Raw genomic sequence first — 11,210 nt, forward strand, 5'->3', positions numbered from 1 at the left:
TTAACTGTAGCTTAATAGATAAATGAGCTTGTTCCACAATGGCTTGACCTTGGGAGTTATAAGGAATACCTGCTTTATGGTGAATCCGAAACTCTTGGCAAATTTGTTGGAAAGTAGAGCTTATCTAAGCTGGTGCATTATCAGTTTTAATCTGTAAAGGACATCCTGATACTGCAAAAGCAGCTAAACAATGAGAAATAACATGCTGAGTATTTTTTTTTTTTGGTATGGGTCGTGGCAATGATAAATCTAGAATAAGTATCTACAGTCACATGTACATAACATTGTTTACCAAATTGAGGAATGTGAGTTGCATCCACTTGCCATAATTTATTTGGTTTTAATCCATGGGGATTTACCCCTGATGGTAAAGATGGAGTGTGCACACATATTACACACTTAGGGAAGTGATGTACATTTGAAAAACTTGTTTTCTGGTTATAATAATTTTTTATGTAAGCCAGAAGCATTTTGATGATGTAAAGAAAACAAAGCTTGGGGCTGGTGATGTGGCTCAAGTGGTAGCGCACTCGCTGTCATGCACTAAAACATAAAAATTGGATAAGGATGTTGTGTCCATCAAAAACTAAAATAAATGTTAAGAAATTCTCTCTCTCTCTCTCTCTCTCTCTCTCTCTCTCTCTCTCTCTCTCTCTCTCTCTTTAAAAAAGAATACAAAACTTGTGCAAAGTCATACAAAGACGTTTGCTGACAAATAACAACCAATTTATCAATATCATTATTACCTGATGTTAAAGGCCCTGGAAGATTAGTGTGGGCCCATATGTGGCCTATAAAACATGGGTGCTTTTGCATTTGCGCTTTGTAGGGTATAAAATAAATTTAATAACTCTTGTGATGACATATATAAAATAACTGAAGTTTTAATATTTTTGGTAACTCCGATTGCATATAAGCTGTCCAAATAAATATTAACGGGCTCATTTGTAAAATAGCTTAAAGCACAAATGAGAGCTTATAATTCTGCTTGTTGGGCAAAAGCATACAAGTTTGTATAACCTCTGTATGGACATGACTCTAAAAATTTGCTTTACTTGAACTTGAGCCATCAGTGAACATTGTTAGCACACCATCTATTGGTTGTGCAATGACAATCCTTGGAAAAAATAAATGGTGTAATTAATGCAAATTGAATAATTTTATTACGAGGATAATTATTTTCTATCTGACCAGAAAAATCAGCAAAAGCTACTTGCCATAAATTAGAAGTTTGGAAGAACCAATAATTCTGTTGAGCAGAAAATAGAATAATTATATGTTAGGTTCTGATACAACTAGCTGTAAACTTCTTGTTTTGCCTTTCATCACTAATTGAGCAACAAAATCATGAAAAGGAGGTAATGACTTTTGAGGAGAGTGGGATAGATGAATCCACTCAATAACTCCTAGTATTTGCCAAATCACCCCTGTAGGAGTGTGAGCAGTTGGAAATATCAATAAATATGTAGGCTCTTGAGAATTAATTCTGGTAGGCTGCACATTTTTAATAGCAATTTCAACTTTCCTTAAAGTTCTTCTTGCCTCCACCATAAGCTGACAAGAAGTAGTTTGAGAAGGATCTCTCTGTAATATCTAGAATAAAGGACTCAAATCTGAAGTAGTTAGCTTTAAAGATGGCCTCAGCCAATTAAAATCTCCTAATAATTTTGGAAAATCATTAAGGGTGTGCAACTCCTTGACTCTTATTTGTAATTTTTGAGGATGGACTGTACGTTCTTCTAATCACATGACCTACATAAAAGGAGATATCTCTTGCACCTTTTGAGGTGCAATGCACAAACCCATTGCTGGTAGTGAAGTCTAATTGGGAATACATTTTTAAATGTACCTCTGAATTAGCATGAGCTAGAAGTATGTAATCCATAAAATGAATAATATATGCATCGGGAAATTTTTTCCTTACTGGCATCATAGCCTGGGCTACAAAATTTTTGCATAAAGTTGGACTATTACATATTTCCTTAGGTAATACATTTCAGCAATGTCTTTTGACTGGTTCTTTAAGATTAACTGTGGGGATGCTAAAGGCGATTTTTTACAGTCATCGGGGTGCAATATGTGGAGAAAAAACAATATTTTAGATCTATTACTATCAAATTCTAGTTCACAGGAATCACTGTGGGAGAAGGAAGCCCAGCTTGTAAAGCCCCTTAGGTTGAATTGCATGATTCATTGCCCTTAGGTCTTGTAATAACCTCCAATTACCTGATTTTTCTTAATTACAAAAATGGGTGTGTTCCAAGGGCTGAGTGTTGGCTCTAAATGACCAGCTTGAAGCTGCTCTTAGACTAACATATGAGCTATGTTAAGTTTTTAGCCTTTCAGGGGCCACTGAGTAAACCAAATTGGCTCTTCTATGAGCCAAGTGACCTCTTCTGCTGTCGTTTGGGCAAGGAAAAAAGTCAGGGCCCCTGCCAAAAATTTTGGTTGGGTGCATTAATTAATCTCTGATGAGAAGACTGGGTCCTAAGTAGATATCCATCCTGTAAATTTCTTCCACTATCCCTAGGAGTAAACCCTTGATGAAATTCCTCCAATGACCTGATAGCATTTGGAGTTACTAATAATAATCCAAAGCTTCTTGGAGTATCTCTTCCCTACAGATTTACCTGTAAGGTGTTTAATACATAAGAGTTAAAAATTTCCATCTTGGTCCTCCCAGCGAAGATATTGGGCACTCTGGGCAGGCTGAGAATCCTGCCCCTTGCCTTCTATGTTGGCTGGCACCTTTTGTAATGTCCAGGTTTTGGGCCAAAATCAGCGAAACAAAACAGATTTATATGCCCCAGTATCTACAATTCCTTGAAATTTTTTACGATTAGTTTTAAGTTCCAGTAGGAGGTGCTCCTGCTGGACAATTTGGGCCCAGTACACTCATTCTGGTGACTTGAAATCAAGGTGTCAATTGAGCTGTCCATGGAGCCACAGGGTCACATTATTATTATTATTATTATTATTATTATTATTATTATTATTATTATTATTTTTGGAATTTTTTGAGAGGGGGAGAGAGAGAGAGAGAGAGAATTTATTTCGTTAGTTAGTTTTTTCGGCAGACACAACATCTTTGTTTATATGTGGTGCTGAGAATCAAACCCGGGCTGCACGCATGCTACCAGTTGAGCCACATCCCCAGCCCGGGGTCACATTATTAATTGGGCTCGTGTGTCTTTAGCAGCAAGCTGAATGTCATATTCTTATTTTACAGTGACTATTAGCTCACTACAAAAATAAGAATAAATCACTCCAGGTCATACTTTGATGGCAGCTTTCAAATTATTTTTGCTCCAAAATTCAGCCTGTGGTACCTGGGGTGATGGCCAGCATGAACTGGAAAGTTCCTGCCCTGTTGCGCTGAGACTTGCCATCTCGCACCATGTGGCTGTTTTTTTTTTTTTCCCACAATTAAAAACTGTCTGTAATGTGGCTGCAATTGTGGCTCAGTGGTAGAGTGCTCACCTAGCTCGGGCAGGACCTAAGTTTGATCCTCAGCACCTCATAAAACAAAGGCATTGTGTTGTGTCCATCTACATCTAAAAAATGAATATTAAAAAAATAAAGCCTGCGAGAATGGCGTTGGCTGGGGTTGGGGCTGCAGTCCCAGTTTTAAAGCTGTGGGGAGCGTGAAACTTTGCAGTTGAGTTGGGCCGACCTCTGCACAAAGGCAAACAGATTCTGAGATGGTCCCCTTTTTCCTCTGAACCCGGGGGATGTCGTGGCAACTTTTATGTGTGTTTTCCAATGCCAGATGCTTACCAAGAAACGCACATGCACCTGGGTCCCCAATCAACCAGGCAGCTGCTTGGTACAGCACGCTCCAAAGTTGAAGAAGGACTCTTCTGAGCTCTGTTTTGTCTTAGTCAAAGTAGACTGGTCTGGGAAAACATTTGTCTCCATGCCCTCTTAGCAAATGAAGTTATCTGGTGATTGAAAGGATAGATGGAAAACCTCCACCAATTCAAGAAGCCAAACAGACCTTTACCTGTCCAAGATCTTAGTGGGACCACTGCGACCGGTCACAGAGGAGAAGGGAGTCAAGCAGGCAAGACAGAGAGCACGAGCAGGGTGTTGATGTTTATGGGTTCAACGCAGGGTTAGGGGGTGCAGGGGTACTGGGCTGTCACTTCTTTTTTTAAAATACTAATTTTTTAGTTTCAGGTGGACACAATCTCTTTATTTTCACGTGGTGCTGAGCATCGAACCCAGGGCCCCATGCATACCAGGAGAGTGCGCTACCACTTGAGTCACATCCCCAACCCCATGGGCTATCACTTCTTTATGCGCCAAGAGTCCATCTCTGGGCAGGACAGGGTATGAGTCTCCTGGTGTTGGAGGTCACACTTCCTGCCACTTCAGGGATTGGAGGTGATGGTTCGCACCACTTATGTGGTAGTTCACGCCATTCAGTGCATCATGGAGCTGAACTCCTGAAAGAGGAGCACTTTGGGTACCATTTTTACAAACATTCCTCCCTTTTTTTGTTTTGATTTTGGGGCTCTGTACTCGTTCTCTCTACTTCCAGCTGAGTAGGGGCGTTGTTTAGAGGGAGGGAGGTCAGTTGGTTGGAGAAAGTGGGCCAGGAGGTTCCATATCCATGCGCTAAAGACATGGATTTTCTCCAGGGAGAAGACCATGAATGGCCTCTGGAAACACAAATGGTTGAATATAAGGAGCCATTCATTGGGGTGGCTGTCAAGGGGGGGGATAAGCCAACTGTCTTCTGGACCGTTGGATCTAACTGTTTTGAGAGGTATGCCACCGGAGCAAAGGTGGACCCATACATTTGTCCCAGCATCCCCCAAGCCTTGCCCTTGGTTTCCATGGACAGAGAGAGTAAAAGGCCTATTAACAAATGGCTGCTGTAGAGCTGGTGCTTCTAAGAGGGCTTTCTGGAGGGTTCTGAAGAGTGGTGCAGCTGAAAGTAACAAGGGCTCATGCTTGTTCCCCTTTGCTAGGTCATAAAATGGTCTGGCAAGTAATGAGTAATTTGGTACCCATGCCGTCAGATAGCCTGCCAGACCAGGAATTAGAGAATCTTCTCCTTAGTTTTTGGTTCAGGAAGGCTTTCAATAAGGCCTTTTCTGTTGGCTGTGATAGCCTTCTCCCCCAGGGAAATGTGGAACCCTAAGTAAACAACCTGAGAGAGAGAGAGAGAGAGAGAGAGAGAGAGAGAGAGAGAGAGAGAGAGAGAGAGAGAGAAAGCGCTGCACCTTTTGCCGAGAAATCCTATATCCTCAATTGTTGGGGTTTTTAGCCCCCTGTCTCCTCCTGACCACTGGGAGAAGTAGGAAAAGCACGCTCCAACCAAGACGAGCCAAGAGAGGTAAAGGTCGACTGGCGGCCTGCACCCAGCCCTCCCTCGCCAGAGGACAATCAGATGCACCAAGGAGACGAGTTAAAGCAGGATCTCATTTAATGAGGAAGTACACAGAGCTTATATACTGCGCAGGAGCCAATCAGGATAAAGGTCAGAGAGGTGGAGCAAGTTCATGTGTACACCCACCCCATAGTCTATAAAGTCTATAAGGGAGGGCACGAGCTGAAGAGTCCCAGACCTATCCTGGAGGTGGTCGGTCTCTTCTGTCATCACCCACAGCTCCACCTTCTGGCTAATCGCCAGGAGCCATCCCAGCCACATATGTGGCCCCAAGACCAGAAAGTGGGCAGCCAGTCCTGCCCTACATCTCCCCCTTTTTGTTTTATTAGCAGGTGTTTGCCTTACTCAGAGTGTGCCTGTCTTATGTTGTCTCCCTCTGGGGATCTTACCCGTCACTGACTACTACTGTATCTCTTCAGGCCATCCTACCTGCAGGGCCTGATCAGGCCCAATGGGAAGCCCCAAGGAAGGGAAATGGCTCTGCTCCCAGCTTATATCTGCACATCCCGGTAGGGGCCGTGGCCACCCTCATAGGGTTCACAGTCAGTATCTTGTAAGGTGGCATATTGCTGCCAGACCACCCTCGGTTGAACAGCTCTGGCTGGATCTTGAGAAAGTGGAGGAGACTAGGAGAAACAGCACTCCTTCTGTAGGAACAGGCATAGTCCTCCTCCTTGGGTGGTAGTGCTGACCACGTGGTGCACTGGGGCCAGCAAGTCCAGTTCCCCTCCCCATGGCCACTATGAATGCCATGAGGGAGACAATAAGGAGTCCGGTCACAAGCAGGCAAAGCATCCATAGTGGTCTTTTAATTCCTCCTAAGGACAGAATAAAGAATCCTACCTCAAGAGGGGGTGCTCTTGGGTAATCATTTTTGTTCTGGTGAACAGTATTTTAGATCTCTAGCAGGTACCCAAATTTTACTTGGCTCCCCATTCGGGAATACACACCCAAATCTTCTCCCTGCACTAACAAGGGGATCAGGACCGCACCATGATCCAGGAAGAGGGCCCCTCCACCAGACCTCTACCTTTAAATAAGGTGTCTGATTAGACCAATGTCTCTGGAAAGCAGGTAGAAGTTGGTCTTTGGAAAAATTTAACATATTTAATGTAAGCATGGCTGTCCTTAATTGGTCATGGGGGTTGCCTTTCCCCTTTTTGTTTGATTAATTGGTCCTTTAAGGTCTTATTATGCCTCTCAATTATAGCTCGACCTTTTGGATTGTATGGTATTCCAGTGGTGTGTTTAATATTCCAAATTTGGAAGGATTCTTGGAATGATTCACTTACACAGCAGGGCCCATCGTCTGTCTTAACCTGTAGGGGTAATCCTCAAATGGCAAAACATTGTAGGAAATGGCTTTCACTCATTTTTTCTACCCGAATGAGCAGTTGCCCAAGAAGCACGCAAATATGCATCTATAGACATAAATATATATATTTTAATTTTCCAAAAGATGCATCGTGGGTCACATCGGTTTGCCAGATGACTTTAGGTCTGAGGCCCCTGGGGTTGAGCCTGGGAGATTGAAAAGGGTGGGACTTGTAAAAATGGCATACATGATTTACATGTCCTTATGATCTTTTCTAAATCTTTTATGGGAATCAGGGGAAATCTCTGATGTAGCCCTCTCCAGTTTACATAAGTTTATGAAGTTTTTGAGCCATCTGAAGGTTCTGTTGAGCCTGAGCATTAGCTACGATAGTCCCATTGGTAGCCAATCGATCAGCCATTTGGTTCCCCGGTGTCAAGATTTTGGGTAACTCCTGGTGTCCCCTGAGATGCTGCAGAAAAATGGGCTTAGCCCGCTCTTTTAACGAGGATCGGACTTGAATCATCAGAGGAGTAATTGGGTTTTTGCCTAACTTAATATAGACCCTAAGGGTCCCTCCCACAGACGCATGTATGCACTGAAGAGATCACCTAACTGGGTAATGGTGGCCAAAGAAAGCTCCAAGCCAGGGAGGATCCAAAGACTGAGGGGCCATTGGGGCCTATAGCGAGCCAATTGTGCTGTATTTAAGGCTGACTGAGTCTTTTGGTATATCAATTGATGCGATGGAGTCATTGTGATGACATCTGTGGGGACTTTATCTCTTAAAGAGTCGAAAAGTGGAACCAGGTCTTCTGTAGGCAGGTGAAGCCAGAACCTCAACCAGTTGAGTTCGCCCAACAGTTTGTGTCATTCCACCAAGGTGTAGGATGACTGGAAAAGTCATGGAGGCTTAAGGGGACAGACAGAGTCCAACTTAAGTTCAGCCCCTAGAATTTTAAAAGGGGGTAAGGTCTGGACTTTGTCATTAGATATATGTAATCCTCCCTTCTGTAAGAGAGTCTTATAGGTGGAGCCTAATGCTTTGGTGTCCGCTTCCCCAATAATGATGTAAAAATATAGAATATCCATGTAAACATATAGAATCACGTCCAATCACGTCCAAAGAGGTTGCAGGGCTTGTGAAACATAATGGTGACAAAAGGCTGGACTGTTAGCCATGCCCTGGGGTAACACCACCCACTCATATCTTTGGTCTGGCCCATGGAAGTTAACAGAGGGAACGGAGAAGGCAAACTTCTCGCAGTTCTGAGGATCAAGGGGAAGAGAAAAGAAGAAATCCTTGATATTAGTCACCATGAGAGTCAAATCCTGAGGGATGGAGGGGATCCAGGGTAGCCCTCGCAAGGGGGTACCAATGGCAGTCATCCTCTCACTAACCTTTCTTAGTCCTGTTACATTCTCCATTTTTCTGTGGCCTTTTGTATGACAACTTCAAGACTGTCCCAAGGGCTCAGGGAGGCCCTAATATGCCCTGGGGTCAGTTGTTCTGATATTATCTCCTTTAACTTTTGTAGTTAATCTAGGGGAAGTGGCCACTGTGCCACCCACACTGGAGGGCCTGAAGCCATTGAATGTCGGGGACGGTAGGAACAGTGGCCTCTAGGATAGGGGGTGAGGCCTCACACGGGTTGCAGGAGTGTTCCGCCTCAATGTCTCAAAAAGTGAATCCCCCGGTAATCGCTAAGGGGACTGATGGGCCAAACTGTTGTTGGCACTCCTCTTTCTCTAGGATATCATCAATATCCCTTTGTGATCTGTGGTGATGATCTCCTCAGCTTCCCGCAAAATATCCTGTTCCTTCAGATCAGCTGTCGGGCCAGATGCCACCAGAGGGCGTACCCCTCCCTGACTTCCATCTACATCCTTCCAAGTGAGCCAATCCTTGGTTTCTCCAAACCTTGTATCGCTTCCCACCCCCAATAACTGAGGTCCAGGAATCAGCTTCCATAGTGGGGGAACCTCCTCTTTCTTTAATACTGTCAGATCCACTCCAGTGTCAATCAAGCAGCGGAACTTTTCTCCTGCTTTAAAGATGTCAATTTTGGGCCTAATTCCCCGGATTATGGGGACTGTCCAGTGGACCCTAGGCAGGCCACTATGTGGGGTGCCTCCTCTTGCTGACAGAGCTGGAGGGTGCCCTGTTATTAGTTTAATAACATCAAATTTGCACTTACAATCCCTCTGCCAATGGAATGCCTTTCTACACAGAGAGCAAGGCATCTAAGGCAAAGTTTGCCCCTTGGTCCAGTCTGAGGGACATCGCTGCAGGGCACCAGGTCTTATTTGTCCTATAGGGCACTCTCTTGAAGTGGTCCTGTTGAACACACCCATAACAAACCCCTCTCCAGTTGCCACTGGAAGAGGCGAGGGCAGTAGTAAGGGCCTCAGCAAGCGAAGCCATTGGGGCCTGCAAGGCCTTGACCAACGACTGTGATTGGTGGGCCTGAGTACCGACATCCTTAGGGGCCACTATCCACTTCCCCATAGATTTATTTTTCATCCCGCAAAGGCTAGCTTGTGGTCTGTGGTTATCCCCTCCCAGACCAGCATCTTGACAAACTGGTCCCGAAAGGGCCTTGGGAGGAATTTTCTTTGGAGGGTTGTTTCCTCCTACTTGATGAAGGTGGCAAGATCCTCAGTAGCCCTCTGAGTAACTCCTGCTATCGGGGGCTCTGAGGGGCCTTCCTCCAACTTTTTCCATGCCGCCAGCCCCAAAGCCCATACCTGCTCCTGGTAGGGGGCAGGGATAGCAGCCTGCTGAAGGCCTGTGGAAAATTGACCACTGGACCCCGACGGTATCCCATAAGTTACAGGAACCGGGGGGTTTACAGCCTGTTTCCTCTCAGCCTGAGCGTGGCACTCCTCATTAAAGAAAGCAAACCACTTTAGGGACAGGGGACAAGGAAACACGGCCTTGGGTAAGTCTTTCCAGTCTTGGGTGGTGCACTGTTGGTGCGCCAGACCCTGGAGGAGGGTTTCAGCCCAGGGTGAATTAGGTCCATCCTCGGAGAAGGTCTTTTTGAGTTCTTTAAAACCTTGGGCCTCCCAGGGATACCATAAGGCCAGTCTATGGCGCCCAGGGTTAGCATTTAATGGGAAAGCCATATAAGATGGAGGCTTTCCCGGGCTTTTCCTGGTTTTCACGAGAGGGTGGAGAATTTCCATGGTGAGAGGGGTGATAATATGGCGAAGGCCACTCCCCATCCCATCTCTCTACCACGTGTTCCGGGACAGGGGCACTTGGTGTGGAACCAAGAGGACCAGGCCAGGGATCAAAAAGATCTTGGAGGCCATTGTCAGAGTGAGGTTTTAAATCTTTCTCCTCCTGGGCAGCGGGAGGACTGACTCGCTGTGACCCAAGAGGCTCCTTAACAATGGCTTCCCAGTCAGGGTCGTTGTACTTAGTATAAGATGGCCCCATCTTTCCAGGGACACCCTTACCTTGAAACTCACTTGGCTTGGCTCACCGATATTCTTTGGCATCCGGGTTTGGTGTCTGGCTTTGGCATCCCTGTTCAGGTGCCTAATGTTGGGCTTTCTGCCCCCCATCTCCTCCTGACTGGTGGGAGAAGCGGGAAAGCATGCCCCGACCAAGACGAGCCAAGAGAGATAAAGGTCGACTGGCAGCCTGCACACAGCCCTTCCTCGCTGGAGGACAGTCAGACGTGCCAGACGTGTGGAGAGGAGTCGAAGCAGGATCTCGTTTATTGAGGAAGTACACACAGCTTATATACTGCTCAGGAGCCAATCAGGATAAAGGTCAGAGGGTGGACCGAGTTCATGTGCACACCTGTCCCATAGTCTGTAAGGGAAGAACGAGGCTGTCCACGAGGGCGGGAGAGTCCCAGACCTATCCTGGAGGTAGTCCACCTCTTCCATCACTTACCACCGCACTGCTTCCTGGCTGATCACCAGGATCCATCCCAGCCACATTTGCAGCCCCAAGACCGGGAAGTGGGCAGCCAGCCATGTCCTACAAAGCTACACCTCTGAATATTTTTATTTATTTAATTATGAATTTATTTTTATTTAATTATGAATTTATTTTTATTTTGAGACAGGGTCTTGCTAAGTTTCTGAGGCTGGCCTTAAACTTGTAATCCTCCTGCCTCAGCCTCCCAAGTTCCTGGGATAACAGGGGTTTGCTCTAGCCCCTGGCTTTCCTGTTTCTTTTAATGTGACTACTACACAGTGCTCAAGTATGTATGTGTCTCCTGTTGGTGTCCCACATTATATCTCTCTTTTTTGTGGTTCTTATTGTTGTTTTTCTTTTTGCCGGGGGTTGCTGTGAATTGAATTTAGGAGCACTCAATGACTGAACCCCATCCCCACCCTATTATGTATTTTTTTTAGAAACAGGGTCTCACTGAGTTGCTTACTGCCTTACTTTTGCTGAGGCTGACTTTGAACTGGTGATCCTCCTGCATCAGCCTCCTGAGTCCCTGGGATGACAGGTATTTGCGCCACACCCAG

General features: G+C 45.3%; 1 pseudogene; it reads left to right on the plus strand.

The window, feature by feature from the left end:
• The window catches only part of LOC144371403 (uncharacterized), a 45,735-nt pseudogene extending 36,564 nt beyond the window's left edge, over positions 1 to 9,171 (plus strand).
• Positions 9,172 to 11,210: the final 2,039 nt, after the last annotated feature.

Source organism: Ictidomys tridecemlineatus, chromosome 16 (genome assembly GCF_052094955.1).
Source record: "Ictidomys tridecemlineatus isolate mIctTri1 chromosome 16, mIctTri1.hap1, whole genome shotgun sequence".
In the NCBI taxonomy this organism is placed as follows: domain Eukaryota; kingdom Metazoa; phylum Chordata; class Mammalia; order Rodentia; family Sciuridae; genus Ictidomys; species Ictidomys tridecemlineatus.